Genomic DNA, 16,277 nt, shown 5'->3' with positions numbered 1-16,277 from the left:
TGATAAGCAAAGCTCAACAACTTGTTCCTCTGGCCAGAGGAACTTGCTGAGGTGATGGACAAGTTCTAAATCTTGACTGATGTGTCGATTACTCAAATGGATATTTGCTGAAACATAATTGTACACTTAAACTAGGTGCATTTCATTTAATAGTATTAATTTTCTCAAAATTACTTTTCAGAGATCATGTTGCCAGTAAACAGCAAAGTGTATTCTGGAACATATTCTTATTTCATGTTGGAACATACAGATTTTTTTCTCCTGGTTCTTGTTCTGTAATCTGCTTTCCGACTGCTAGGGCTTTATATCTATGGTAGATCCCCCCTTCCCCAGTGCCTCATGTGCTCATAGGTGGGGTCGAGGGGTGGCTGGATTACTGGTATGTGATACTGGTCTATGGGTATGTGATACTGGATTATGAGTGTGTGATAACTGGAAGAATCTACTGATCGGTTTATCATAGTTCTAGGTGTGGATAAGGCCCACCCTGGGTGTTTGTGGCACCAACCAATAGGCACGTAATCAGAATGAAATAAAAAGGGAAAGGAAGACTCACTGCTTGCTTCCTCTACCTGCCCCGCCATGGATGGTTTTTCATCTGCCAGGCCCCTCTGCCATGTTCCCTGCCTTGGAGCCAGCCAACTATGGACTGAAAACTCCCATACTGTGAGCCAAATAAACCTTTGCTCCTTTAACTTGTGGATGTTGGATATTTTGTCCCAGCAATGAAAACATAACTAAGACACCAATTAATCCTTCCTACCCACTTGAAACCCTATTAACTGCCATTTTTGTCTACTGATTCAGAATTTAGGCTTTATTGGTATGGCATAAATATATTCACTCAGACCCTCCTACAAATGTAGGCCTCTGGCTACAATATTATAGGACACTATGGCCACAGACTAAACAATCAGCTTGAAAAGCAGGGTAGAGCCATTTACCATTTGCCTACAGTCTCAAGTCAACAAGTTTCTGAGAACCTAAAATATATTTGCCAATCTAAGTCAGCATTCTTTCAACAATTTATTAAATGACTACATTGAAAGCACTATTCTAAGTCTCCTGATAGAGAGGTGAACAAAAATAAGTTCTTGTTTCATTGGTCATTATGTCACATTGTAAATAATGATCAGAATTTCATTAAAAAGTAAGCTTCTCCTTTTTTCTCAGCTGGGTGTGGTTCTACATGCCTGTAATCCCAGCCTGGGACACACAGTGAGACCCTTTCAAAGAATTTAAAAAAAAAAATAAGTTAAGCTCGTTTACATGAAAATCAGTAAAGACCTACCAAAGTCAAAACAATAAGACTAAGCTCCAGAACAGTATTGAGCCATACAAAAGAATTATATTTATCGTTTCTTGGCCTTTTGACTAAGATCAAGTGAAGAATTATGTTTATAAAAGTAAATAAAACCACACCACCACATACATTCTGTACTTGTCAAGGGTGTTGTCAAGGATTATAGAGTTGGGCTAAAAAAATGATTGTATGTAAAGCCTTCACATCCTTTTTGGTTATAAATTATATACAGTTCATTGAGGAAATTGCCTAAAAGGTGGCTCTGGTTGAGAGAAATAAGGCTAGACCAGGCAGGCAAGGCAGTTTAAAGCTAAAATAAAATCTTTTCCCAAGAGTGTTAAGTGACCATGAACAACGCCTTGTTTGGAACCTTCAAACATCTCTTCGAAGTCCACTTGGCTAAAAGGAAACAATTTTCCATCTGAATCTTGCCAAGACCAATTGAAAAATGTCACTGTGTGTGTATAGTTACGCAAGTTGGCACCTTACCTCGTACCTCCCAACCTTTATTAAACATCAACTTCCTGCACCCTTTACTTAAAATGATTACCTATATCAGGCTTTCCACTGGCCAATAAAGGTCCTCAAACAGAAGAGCAATGTATTTTCACATCTAACTCACAGTGGCAGTCAAAGGCAGAGCCAACCTCCAGAGAAGGGCCCACTTTAAGATCCTATCATTGTACATTCCTTAGAAGACACTTTGATGATAGAGAACAGATGACCTTGAGAGCTAGAAAGTATATGGCTGAGACGCAGGCATAACTGTGGCTTTATGGGGTGTGTCTCCCCAGTTCCAATGGACACCAGGAATCACCTTTTTCATCTGGCTCTACCCCCACTAATTACACCAGCTGTGGTGTAATCTTGGCACTCCTGGAGATGAGGCAGGAAGAGCTTCAGTTCAAAGCCAGCCTGGACTACATAGTGAAACCCTGTCTCAAAAAACAAAAACAAAAACAAAATCAAAAAGCTTCAAAAAATAAATGTGAATCCTGATTCGACATGCAAGTCTTTGAACTAATAATCTGTAAAGTAGAATACAATTAAGTGATTCAAATAATTGTTCTTACAGAATTTTATCACATCTTTTTGAAAAAAGCAGTCTGAAAACTAGAAGGTTCTATAGAAATGTGCGTTGTATATATTGTAATTTAGTAGCTGTCAATTTTCCACTTGTGCCACTAAGCTAAGTGGCTGGCAACATTTGACAATGTTTTATGTTTTATGGTTAGAAAATGGAAAAATATTACTCTAAGCTATGTCATCTGAACTTTTACATACCCAAACCACTGCATAACTTTGATTACACTTTAGCACCAATATGTAGAAAACCCTGGCAATGGTAACTTATTAATTCTACTGGCATTAAAACTAGTCAAGTAGCAGTATCATATTGGGAGTAGGGAATGTATGGGCAGAAGTACTGAGTACTAGCACTAGACCCTTATTCATCATAAGACAAAACATTTATCCAAATAGTTCTGGTTCCCAATGTTCTTAAGTACAAAAATGAGTTCTCATGACTGTTCTGCCCAACTCACAGGATGTATGTGCTAACTGAATGAGAATGTTCTTAATGTGTTACACTTACAAGGTGCTTTCAAAAAACATATGGAAAAATACTATTATTTGACTTTGCCTGAAAGATGAAAGCTCAGAAACACCTTAGTATTTAATTATATGAATAGTAACATTTTACAACTGAAACTCTTAAATATGAATGTTTTGGACTAAGTTACAGGTTAGAAATCAGAATAGGAGCCCTCCATTGCTTAAAATGCACAAGTGCATTAGTTTGAAGTGATGACTCAACTCTAAGTGCTTTTAGAATGTGCTGATGGCAAACTGGCAACATAATTTATAGACTTTCACAAAGATGAAAGCATCTGTTTTGATTTTAAAAGACACAGCTCAACTACAACAAAATATCAGCAGCTCACTAAATTCAAAACCCTAAAAAAAACTGAGGTGACAGAACTGAAGTCCAAAAATAAATATTGTCAAATGTTACTGTACAATCCAATTCTTTGAAAGGAAGAGGGAAAGTTATCAGGCTTCTGTGTTTAGAATTTAATTCCCAACAGAGAGCAGAAGCAGATCCAAGAAATACTTTCACCAAAAATGAGTCAAGAAAATTACATGACACACCTAAACACCCACCAGTGAATCAGAAGAGAGTTGCAACAAGAAACATAGGAAGATGATTAGCACCAATTGGCAAATTATTCCCAAAAGGTGGGTACTACCCTGAGGTACTGAGGAGGTAGCTGGGGTACAGAGGTCAGAAATGAACTTATGTGAGGTCATACTGGTAAAGGGGCGATCTCACACATGAACCCAATTTGGTCTAACTGGCCAGTTTGTACGCTATTACATTCCTTTTCCAGGTGTCCTGACACCCACAGTGTTTTCTCCAACTCTATAACAAGGTGTGTTTCCAAAGTCTTACAACATTAGGTTGAGGAAAATCTAGCTAAATATTGGAATATCTGTTTTATTATTCCAAATTCAATAAATCAGGAGGAAAGAGAGAAAAAAGCAATACTCAGCCCTGGAGGATGGGGAAGAGGGCTAATCATTTAAGATCAAAACAATACACTCTATGTAGATAGAAAATAATTTTCCCTTGATTGTGTATCTATAAAGTTATAAGCTTTAAATGTTGCTTAGTAATTAATACCCAGAATTTTCAACACAAGTCAAATCTGCAATATAAAATGATTTAAATTTTTTCATAAAAAGAAGTATGAAGGATTTTTCCTACTTTCATTCCTTTTTCATCAGCTGGACTCTTACATTTAGATTGGAATTAAAAGTTAGGAAATTGGGCCGGGGATTTAGCTCAGTGGCGCAGCTCCTGCCTTGCAACCACAAGGTCCTGAATTCAAGACCCAGTACCCAGCCCCCCCCCAAAAAAGTTAGGAAATCCCTCTATCTTCAAAAAGCAACATCAGAAATCAAAACACATATTTCTTAAATACTGAACAAAAAATTCAATACTACTTGAGGGTGCTAAATAAAGTTGCATAATCAGAAATTCTAGTGAACTACAAGAGTATCACAGAAATGCAAAACTACTCTGAAACAACATCTTTGTTGTTGTTACTGATGTTGTTTGAAACTGGGTCTCCTTATGTGCCCCAGGCAGGCCTCAGTAAATCTTCCTGCCTCAGCCTCACAAATGCTGGAATTACAAGCATATACCATACACTGGGCATAAATCTCATTAAATGTAATATGAGAAAGAGCAATCTTAGACTGAAAAGCCATCTGAATTCCTCTGTAAATTGTAAATACATGGTTCTCTAAATGGAAAACAGCCCAAGCCTCCATTCAAGAAACTCTGTGAACTTCTGATTGTCTGCACAAAGGCAGAATGTAATCAATTATCCCAAATGGAATTAATTCTGTGTAAGTCTTTGCACATAGGTGCCAGATGTTCGGAGAATGGCTCTTCATACCGAGACTAACTCAGAAGGAACAGGATCCTCAGCACCTTCCAGCTCTGTCACTCTCCCCCTGTTGGCATCCTTTTCTGAATGACACGAGTTGCCTTTGCCTTCTTTGCGGGCTGAGGATACAACACTGAATGAGGGGTGAGGGCAGGAAGAGACCTCCAGGAGGAGAGTAGAGAAGAGCAGAAAGTTAGTATCTGGTTTAAAAGACCTCCTCCCAGCTGTGGCTAACTGAAAAAAAGGAATTTCAAATTCTCATGCCATCAGGGCTCTAGATGATTTATTCTAGGCTACATCTGTCACAAATAGTTACAAAAGTACAAATGTACCCAGGATCATAAGGTTTAAACTCTATCCTCAAAAAGTTTACAAGAGGTAACAAAAAGATACTGCAGTGTAATTATAGAAGAATATTCAGAGAAATTAAGTGAAGCCACAGAGTGCGGGGCTGAGGGTCTTGCTTCTCAAGGTCTGGTGAGGAAAAAAAAAAAAGTAATGGTGATTGTTTGATAATCAACAATATCAGTGCAGCCCGTGCTTTCTGGTCAAGACAACAGGCGTAATTTCCAATATATGGCACAATGTTAACAACCTGGAGAGGATATTTCTAGCAACACAAACCCTAAAATCCTCCTAGAACTGGGGCCAAATTCTTTCCGTCTGTGTCCTTCTACCCTGCTCAGCATTCAAAACATAAAAAGTAGGGGGCTGGAAGCTGATGAAGAACAAATATAATATTCTAACAGTAAGGATTTTATACACATGCTTTTTATTTACCATTTAATATGAAAACAAAATCCTAACTGTATCCATAAATGGCTTGGTTCCACATAGATTGAGGATCTAATAAAATAAGTCATTTTTCTTGGTAAACAGCTCCTGGAGTGAGAGCATCTCACTCTTTTGAACCCATTTCTCTCTCCTTCTTATTCTATCACCAGCAAGGACTTCTGCAATCTTCACTTCAATTAAAATGCACTGGGGTTAGGTAAAGAGTAACAGGCAAGTATGATTCAATTCTGTAGTGTGCAGAATGAAATGATTATAGCAGTTTACTGTATAATAAAAATAAGACTTTTATAGCACAGTCATTTAACTGGTATTGTGATAAGTACAACTCAATCACCTTGTCACAGAAATGGGGAAAGTGCGTAGGTCAATGTTTGAATGCTCTTAGATTGTTAGTATCTATACTGGGTTCTACTCTGAGTTTATGAAGCTAGCTAAGTGAGCCATGTTTGAAAAGGACATGTAATTTCAACTTGATATCATTAATTTGTAACAATCATCCAGAAATCTACAAGATAAACATAAAAGAAAATTAATTTCTCATTTGTCACTAAACACTACTAAACACCTCTCAGGAAGAGCTTATGTGATATAAGGTGAAGAAATACTGACTTTTATTAGAGGTTCCATTTCACCCAGCTATTCCCTTGCTGGGTATCTTCCCAAAAGAATTTAAAAAATCATATCACAGTGATATATGTGCACCGATGTTCATAGCAGCACAGTTTGTAATAGCTAAAACTTAGAAGCAGCCCAAATGCCCATCAACTGGAGACTGGATAAAGAAAATGTGGGTTTTTTTATAAAATGGAGTACTACTCAGCCATAAAAAATGACAAATTAGAGACATTTATAGCTAAGTGGATGCACATTGAGGCGATACTCTTAAGTGAAATAAATAGGACACACATGTATAAATACCAAATAGTTTCTCTGGTGTGAGAAACTGAAAGTGTAAATAAGGACTAAATGTATAATAGGTAATGTGAAATAGGAAGAAAAGGGGCAAAGGGGAAGGAAGTAGGAGGGCTAGGGGAAAGGAAAGAAGGGAATGGAATTAATATAAGAAAATGGAAAAACAGGAACAAAATCTTTGTAAATAGGGAGGGATGGAGGGGTTGAAGGGAGGTCTGGGCAAGGGTGAAAAATAAGAACCAAGAGAGACTATGTAAAGGTGCAAATTTCCAATGATGAATGTCATTATATTGTATACCTAAAATGTACCAATGATTAGAATGAATAATCAGTAATGGAAAATAGGAAGAAAAGGTCCAAAGGGGTAGGGGTAGTGGGAGGGGCAGGGGAAAAGAAAGAAAGGAAAGGAAAAAATGATGAGAAATGGAAAAAATGGAAATAAAGTCTTTGTAAATAGGGAAGGGTGGAGGGCATGAAGGGAGGGCTAGGAATGGGGAAAAAATAAGAACCAAGATGCATTATGTAAAGGTACAATTCCCAATGAGAAATGTAATTGTGTTGTATACCTACAATGTACCAATAAAAGAATTTAATACAAAAAAAAAAAAAGAAATACTGACTTTTCCCTCAGCATGGGTATACACATAAATAACACGAGTTAAATATTACCAAGTTTCCAATGTAGAAATAGTGTAGACAATAAGCTAACACCCCAATAGTCAAGATTTAACGAATACTGTCATAAACATTATTTATACTATATTTACATAAGAATATATACTGTATTTACCTTTTTCCTACTGTTCTGATAAATATAGATATTTCCCAGAGGATTCCTTTCTCAATGTCAATCTAGGACCCAAAATTTCCTGAAATGTTTTTGTTAGCATGGAAGATTAGAGTACTTTGATTGCCCTTCAAGAACTAGTTTTATTTTCTTTTGCATTGAGCTTAAAATACAATTAATTTACAAGTCACAAAGGTCTGTATTTTTTTTAAATGATACCAAGGTAACATAATAATTTAAAATTCCCTTTCCAAAGCATGATACCTAGAAGCCTGATGTGTTCTCAGTCTGTCCATCCCTTTCGCCACACTGGCACTTGGGGACACTGACTGGGCCTGCCCTTCCACCAGCACAACCCTCACTAAAATATGAAATCTGTGAAGTTTCAGGCACAACTGTACTCCCTGGAAGTCCTTTGCCTGCAATCTTTGTCCTTCCTAGATAGTTTGAGAAACTCAGATCTGCATTTCTTTTACCACTCAAAAAGATGCTTGTCAACTCTACTCACACACTGGGGCCAGGGATTTAGCTCAGTGGTTTCGCCGCCTGCTGTGCAAGTGCAAGGACCTGAGTTCAATCCCCAATACCAAAAAACAAAACAAAACAAAACTCTACTCACACACCAAGCATGTTTCTCAGGAGAAAGTGGCATTAAAACTACCTTTACTTTGCTGGGCATGGTCATTCCAGCACTGTGAGAGGCTGAGGCAGCTGAGTCTGGGCAATTTAATGCCTTAGTGAGATCTTGCCTCAAAGTAAAAAAGGGCTGGTGGTATAGCTTAGTGCAAAGGCCCTAAGTTCAATTCCCAGTCCTGGAAAAAGAAATTACCTGTATTCACTTTTACATCTTCAGGACAAACATTTCTAAATTACAATGAAGGCAAGATGTGTTGTTTTTCTTACTTTTATTCATGTAACTAATATGTAAAGAAGAACATTCTTAATTTTTTTTTTTTGGTACCGGGGATCGAACTCGGGTCCTTGTGCTTGCAGGGCAGGTGGCAGAACCACTGAGCTAAATCCTGGGCCCCAAGAACATTCTTAATTTACATATGAGTCTACAAGCAACAATCAATACATTTCTATTACTATTTGATATGGAACTTAAACTAAGTTTAAGGAAAATGCAATAGCTTCTTCAACGAACAAATTAGGTTTTGTAAATCAAAGATTTACGTAGCAGCATGTACTTCTGAAATGCTTAAAAGCTAGTTATTAATCAACCTGATTCACTCAATTTGTTGAGCAAACCCTTTCTTTCTTTTTAGTGGTACTTGGGATTGAACCTTCACACTAAGCCACATACATCCAGCCTCCCGGTGTGCTGGGATTACAAGCATGCACCCCAACAACCAGTTCCTTTCTTCCTTGATTATGTAATATTTGGACATCAGGACAATCACAAAATGCAAATTTGTTTATGCCATATATGAAAATGAAGTTTTATTGTACCTTTCCACACAGTAAAGATTTGCCTTCATATCTGTCATTCCTAAAATGAAAAATCTTTTTCCTTCAGTTTGGACCAAGTGAACAAGAAAAAAAATCATAGATTAATATTATTATGGAAAACTGCCCATATGAAAGAGTAATAACTGATTTCAAAGCATACTGAAGTCATTTTTTAAAACATAACTATCAAGAGATGGGGATTCAGCTGAGGGGTAGAACACCTCTCTGGCATGTGCAAGGTGCTGGGTCCAGTCCCCAACTCCTTACACACACACACACACACACACACACACAAAACTATAATCAAGGCACTCACAAAACTTTAGAAATAAATCTGCCAGACAAATATAATGCCTGGTAATACTAGGCTATCCTAAGCCAAGTACGGAGACTTCTGGCCAAAGAATCTTTTTGGAACCAGATTTCAGGCCGGTTAAGTCAAACTACCCTATCTAGGATAGTCCTTCTTTTCCTGCATGATGGGATCCTCATCCTGGTCACCACCGCTTAACTCCCCTGGAGGTCACAGTTGCCACTTCCAAGCACCTACCAGCTAAGCAGTTACCTCGTCCTTGGCCCACCTGTCTCCAGAGAAAGTCTAGGGCCATTTTTAATGCCCCAAAACACCTGAATATCAATCTCCTCCTCACTCAAGTATATTCTTAGCTCAAGGATGGACAACAAAAGAAAAGGACTCAGGCTCTGATAGAAAACTCAGTGAGTTTAAACTCACTGAGTATATTTAAACTTCCATAGTATAGAAAGATAGCTCAAATTTAGGAAATCAGGGAGGCTTTTGTCTCCCTCAGTTTATTCATAATGTTAGAAATTAATTTGGGAAAAACTTCAAACTACACATACATATGTCTGGACTTCAAGATTCATCAACAATTCAGTATAGGAAACTAGAATAATGAATCTAAAAAGAAGTCTTAAAATACCACTATAAGTGGACTACTGGAAATAAAAAATAAACGGATTGTGTACCTAATTTACACAATCACTGCACAACAAATCTGAATGACTCAATCCCTGGGATTTAAAACATTGTGGTGTGATTTCAAAGAATGTTGGTCCTAATGACACATGCCATACACAAGAATTTCTCATCAACAAATGCAAAAGTTTTGCAAAAGTCTCTACTCTAGGCATAGAAGTTGTAAAGGATTTGAAAAGAATGGGGAGGGGATTTCTTGTAAAAATATTATACCACAGCCACATAGAAGTATAATTCTTAAACTATGATTTAGAGGTGTTAAAAATTCTTTTTGAAAACATCAACAGATTCAACATTGAAGTACAGTACTTCTATAAATCAGGACCATTCTAAACATATTTATAAGGCAAAGACAATGTGAAGAAAATATGTGCAATGTGAAGAGTGAATGTTTACTAAGAATCCATAAAAGGCTCTTACCAATTGAAAAAATTAACACGTGAAGAGAAAAATCTGGTACTAACATTCAATTAAAAATGAATACAACCGAAACAACTAGATTGTGTGTGTGATGCTGGGGATGGAACTCAGGGCCTTCTCACTGAGCTACATCCCCAGTCTTTTTTATTTAATTTTAATTTTAATTTTTGAAAAAGAGTCTTGCTAAGTTGCTCAGGCTGGGCTCCAACTTGCAACCCTCCTGCCTCAGCCTCCCAGAGTATTGGGATCACAGATGTATCACCATCTCTGGCATTAGGTGATTTTTTTAAAATGCTTTAATCTAATAACTGAATTTTAGTTTCCAAGAAATACTGTACGAAGTTTCTGTAGAATTTCACAATTTTTTAAACATTACAAAAGTTAACCTTAAATCACTGACATTTAATTAAAAGGTGCAGATCTCTACCAAGAATACTCCACATAAACCTGGTTCTAAAGAGCTGGTTGTGGGGCTAGGAGACATACATCCCTCAGTGGTGGAGCATGTGCTTAGCACCAAGAGGGTCCTGGAGGGGGCAGAGAAAACAGATGGGAAAAGGTGGTGCAAATTACATAAAAAACTTATTTTAAATTAAAGTCCATTCCTAAGTTTTATTTTTTAAGGATAAGCAAATAGCTCAAACTTTTTTTGGTATAACTTTTTTTTTTTTAACATAATACAGTTCTTAAGAAAAATTGTAGAAAAGCGCTTTTCTACACTGTAATACTCTATAGAAATTAGGGTACCGTCATTTTAATTTAAGCACCCCTGAAAAGTCTGCGGAACTGCAATTCCATTTACGCAGTTCTTTTAAAAAGTATCCATATTGTTATCTGTCTGTATTTAGGCTCCCTAATGAGGTCATGGGTCACAGAGAGCAAAGAGGGGGTTTTTTTAGCCCCCTCCCTCCTGGCTGGGCTTCCTCTGCCTGGAATCCCCTTCCCACCCTCCACCTCAGCCCTGAGATTCAGTACAGGAAGACTGAACTCCAATCACCTGGCAACACATAAAAGCTTTCATCCTCCTGTTTTGCCTAAGATTTCGGTTTTATTCAAACAAAATACACTGGATTTCCTTTCTTAGAATACCGACTACTTAAATTGTATTTGATAGAGTAAGCACAACCACGAAGGTTAAATAAAAAACAAACCTCTTCATTCTCACCCTCAAGTAAATTATTCCAGGTGAAAATCAACAAATAATGTAGCAATATACAGAATATCTTTAAAAAGAGCCAAAAGATTCATAGTAAGGTAAGTAAACACCTAAAGTCCACCAATTACTACTGAGTACTCCATGAGGTGACCTTAGTTATAAGTGGATTTTTCTAGAGCCTAAAAAGTACAAGCCAGGCGCAGGAAATAATAAGACACAGCGAGAGGACCTGCGGCAACCACATTTCTCCCACGTTTTCAGCCTGATTATTTTGCCGCGAAAAGGCCCAAGCAAATCGCCCAGCGAGAAGTCGGGGGCTGCAGGCCCTGGAAGGTCAAGCGGCTGGTGAGCTGCGCACGCCTGACCGTCTGCCAAGTCTACTTCAAACCCCTTGAATCACTTTCAAGGTGACAGCAAGATCCGCAACCGTCCCTCCCGCAGGAGCTGGGCTGGCCCCACGTGAGCCCTGCCTCCGCTCCTCCCCGGGCCGCTTCCCCACTTTCTCCCCCAACTTTGGCACCCACTACCCTGTCATCCCCGCCCCCTCCTCGGAACCGAGCCCGGTCCAGAGCATCGCCGCAGTCTCCGCACCCGCTCCCGCGATCCAGTCCGCACTCACCCGCAGGGCCGGGAGCCACGCGAGCCCTGGGGCGGGGAGCCGAGCACCGGAGCCCGGCCCCCGGCACCCTCGGCAGCGGCGCTCGGGGTCAACCAGGGGTCGACCCGGTGGGGTCCGCACCTGGGGCGCAGCTCGACCCCACCAGCAGCTCCCGGCGGCGCTGCTGCCCAGGGGGAACCTGCAGTCCCGGCGCTGGGCTTCCCCGCCTCCCAGCCACCAGGGGGTGGAGCAAGGGTGGGGAGTTCGGGAAACTTGTAAATAGAAAAAGCGCAGCGGCCTCGGCCCCCCTTCACCGCTGCGGCTCCCTGCGAGCCGACCCCGCCCGCGCCTCGCGGCAGGAAACAAAGGCGGGTGGCGTCCCAGGGGCTGCGCCTGGACCAGCCGAAGGACGCGCGGGGCGGCACCTCGGGGTGCAGGCTGGGCTGGGCTGGGCTGGGCTGGGCTGGGCTGGGCTGGGCTGCCCGCCCGCCCGCCCTCCGCCCTCCGCCCTCCGCCCTCGAATGTCCCGATCCCCACGCCCTGCGAGGTCCCCGGCCGAGGGCGGACGCGCCCCCGGGTCTGCGCTACACCTGTTGCCACGTACGCCGCGGTGCCAGGGGGTACTCGCTGCGCACCTGGCTAAACCCGGCGTCCCCACGCCACACGGGTCCCCGCGGTCGTCCAGAGCTGTGCTGTGCCCGTGGCTAGGGCCCCAGGTCAGCCCAGACTTGGAGAGGGAATCTGCCTCCTCCCACTGCCCTCAGGCCGCCTGTGTACTTCTGAGCCCTCCGGCCTTGGGCAAGCCGCGAAGCCTGAGCACCGGGGTGGGGCGGTGGGAAAGTTACTGGTCTCTTAGTGAAGGCCTGGGGGGGCCGGCAGGGATTGTCTTACCAAGAGTCTCGCTGGCCGTCTGAATGGTCTTCCTACTACTTCCGAGAGGATTGTTAGCAAGCACCTACTAAAGATTAAAGAAATGAGCACTCCAGCTGTTAGATCTTCCGATGAAATGTGGAAGGAATAGAACACTAGGCAGGAAAACTAAGGCGGACCTAGTTTAGACCCTTTTCTCTAAACACAAAGTCTTTGATACTTGCTGAACAGCAAGTTTTATCCAAAGCTAACTTTTAGGCCTATATTTTCTTCAATAAGATAAATTTTTGACGAAAGCTTTTCAAAACATGATATTCTGCTTATGAGAGATATAACATTACAGAACGATTAAATGTCACACAACCAGAGTCCAACTTAAAAACAAAAACCTGGCGTGGTTTTGCTAAAAGCATTTTAAGAAAGCTTTTTCTGAGGAAAAAAAGTCTGAGGATGCTGCATTTCACGAAGTTGTCTCTACCATGAATATTAGATGAACGGATATATTGCAGTTTATACTAGTAAAGCCTTTTAACATGTACAATGGTCCATTATTCCCGATAACAAGACGCAGGTGTATATAGGTCAGATTATTATCTCCATTATTCAAGTAAGGAAATTGAAGCTAGAAAGGTCAAATGACTTGCGCAAGGTCACACAACTAGTGAGGCATAACCAGCAGGCCTAACTTCTAATCTTTTTTTTTTATTCCATTATATAATGACACCTCTCACCTGTTTTTGAAGTCCCTGTTATAAAGACAGACACTAACGTGATCTATGACTTTAGAGAAAGGCACGTGACTAATTTAAACAGATACAGCATAACACCATCGGATAATTCTTCATTAGGGAAAAGTACGCACACCAAAACAAGATGCACAAAAAGCCAATGATCTTGTTTTTCCTGCACGTCATGAGACAATTATGTTAATTAGCAACATGCCTCTTCCCTAAGCAGAACACTCCTTGTATTAAGCATATTATTTAATCTTTATAACCTTCCTATGACCTGGATGATTTGGCCCAGCCCCGCACAGTTCTATTGTGAGGTTTAGTTATCTCTATAAATATAAAACCTGTTTTATTTCATTTTTCTATAAATTGAGAATACAAAAGACAAAAACACCAGCTGCTAAGTAATTAGAACTACTTTTATTGGCAATGAGAAATCTGAAGCTTAGCTTCTAATTGCATCCACATAAAAGCAAAAGTTATCTTCTAAGGACATCATCCGGGACTATGTCAAGGCAAATATTCATGAAATGGGACCTATTGGCTCTTCTTTCCATCTTGGCTCTGGGCATATTGCCATGTTCCCAATCTCTGAACTCTAATGCTGACCTGCTAGAGACTCCAGGAACAATACTAAGGATGAGATAATAACTCCACATAACTTTGTGGTCCTTGGTCCTAAAAATAAATAAGCATATTTTTCCTCTATGCATGATACAACCATAAACTGAAATGCTTTGAAGACTAAAAACAGAATGAAAAAGCTCTTTACTATGAAATGAAATCTATGAAATGATCTACAAGATATCTTATGTGTAAAATTTTAAAGTCTAAAACAACTATGTAATATGCTTCAATTTCCAACATGTAGGAGGAAATGATATACACTTGTGTGCATATAACATATCTGTATACATGTACACTTATGTTTGTAGAAGCAAATACTATCTGAAAAGGTACAGAACTAGAAACTGATAAAATTGGTTTAGCCTTGAAAAAGGAGTTGGACAGCGGTGGGACAAAATTTGAAGAGAAACTTTTTATTCCATACAACTTTGTACTTTTGGATTTTGAACCACGTTAAATAATAAAATTAATACCAACATTTTAAAATTTTTCACCACTTGAAGTTTTGCCATCAAGAATGACTAAGTTTCTCTGTCACCTAATTTTATTTATAAATAACATAAGTGACCAAATTGCTCATGCATTAATGAGGGGGAAGGCAAAATACTCAATAGATGCTTTTAACCATATTTCCTCTCACATTCATTTATAAAGAAAAAAGGAGATTTGAACATAAAATTCTAACAAACATGCTGTGAGTGTGGTGGAAATGATGAATTAGCAAATTCCTTAGAATTTGATCTCCCCAGGGCAGAGATTCTAGCCGACTTTCCCAAGGTTACATTTAGTCAGGAAAGAAAAAGAACCCCAGGCTTAATTCTCAAGGGGTAAACTACAGTGCATTGATTTCACTACTAAGGAAGTAATTCCATGGGAATTGCATGGAGTCATTTCACTTTTGTTTCTGATCCAGATCCCTTTGTGATTTTTTTTTTAACATTTACTTCTACCACCTTTTCACTGAACAGAGATTTGAACAACTCTAAAAGAGCCAGTAAATTTTAAAATAAGTATTTATAAGTATAAATGTTTTTAGTATAAAATAGGGTCCCAGGAACCTGGGTGGTGGCACATACCTGTAATCCCAGCTACTCAAGAGATTGAGACCGGAGGATGGAAAATTACAGGCATTAAAAACACTGTTGAACAAATTAAAACACTGAGCTTCCTGGTAACAAAGTGCCCTAACCAGTTACATGGTTGCCATTTTCCAAAGGAGCCCATAGTTCCTTAAAGGAAGTAATTTTTCCTAGCTACTGAGTTCCAAGACAAAGTTTTGTTACTCATTTTATAAATCAAGACTACTGAATGGGGAATAAGATAAAATATATTATTAAAGTACAATACTATAAGAAAATTTATCTTGGGCTTTTTTTTTTTTCACTGTGCCTTTGAGTATAAACCAACAGTATTAAAAATAAAACTCATGGGCTGGGGATTTGGCTCAGTGGTTCCGCTGCCTGCCTTGCAAGCACAAGGTCCTGAGTTCGATCCCCGGTACCAAAATAAATAAATAAATAAATAATAAAACTCAGTTGGAGGAAGGTATCCACCCAATCAGAGACCAGACTAATATCATCCCAGTCTTGTAAGAGTATAAAGAGATCAAAGGTTGGCTATACATACAAGTAACTACAGACAGCAGGTCCTTCACATACACTTCTGAACGCTGACTACGCTCATGGCAAAATCCTAACATCTCTATAAATCTCTTGTCCCAGAGCTTGACCCAGCAGCTATGTACAACTCTCCAGAAATTTTCTAGCCAATCATTTCTTTGTTGATGAAGAATTGTTAAAAGTTACAGTCATCTCTGACAAAGTTTTAGAGGGTTGGAATTTTGTGACACTGTTGATGACTTTTTTTTTCTGTTTTTGTAAAAAAGAAAAGGTATATTATATAACTTTTATTTCCTGTATTCCAAGATGATAGATTATATATTGGTCAAATGCACAAACTGACCAGCTGTAGCAATGGCTACATAGCAAGAAAGTGAGAGCTTGAGAGCAGAGAATGATCTTGATTCACTTACAAATAATTCTGGTTTCTGAAAACTTATTCTCAGTGCACTTAGAGGCTCAAATAGGCTCTTGAGTGACTATGAGAGTAGAGTTATTCTTGCAGAAGTCTGCAAATTTGTAAGTAAGCCATCTCAAGAAGATAGTTCCTTGGGC

General features: G+C 39.4%; 1 protein-coding gene across 5 annotated transcripts in view; it reads right to left on the bottom strand.

Moving 5' to 3' along the window:
• The window catches only part of Mtus1 (microtubule associated scaffold protein 1), a 207,934-nt gene extending 195,295 nt beyond the window's left edge, over nucleotides 1-12,639 (bottom strand). For 3 of the 5 annotated variants that reach the window (XM_087217181.1, XM_087217182.1, XM_087217184.1), the window contains exon 1: nucleotides 11,897-12,191. The gene's annotated coding sequence lies outside the window, so the exon portion shown is untranslated. Of the gene's footprint in view, nucleotides 1-11,896; nucleotides 12,192-12,510 lie in introns of those variants that run through there. The other 2 variants (XM_087217180.1, XM_087217178.1) reach the window with 2 other exon arrangements.
• Between the last annotated feature and the right edge of the window lie 3,638 nt (nucleotides 12,640-16,277).

Source organism: Heterocephalus glaber, unplaced genomic scaffold (assembly GCF_053883595.1).
Source record: "Heterocephalus glaber isolate CG9 unplaced genomic scaffold, H.glaber_assembly_v1.0 deba00001461, whole genome shotgun sequence".
In the NCBI taxonomy this organism is placed as follows: domain Eukaryota; kingdom Metazoa; phylum Chordata; class Mammalia; order Rodentia; family Bathyergidae; genus Heterocephalus; species Heterocephalus glaber.
The sequence above is the reverse complement of the archived record's forward strand: the minus strand, read 5'-3'. Positions and strand labels throughout refer to the sequence as shown.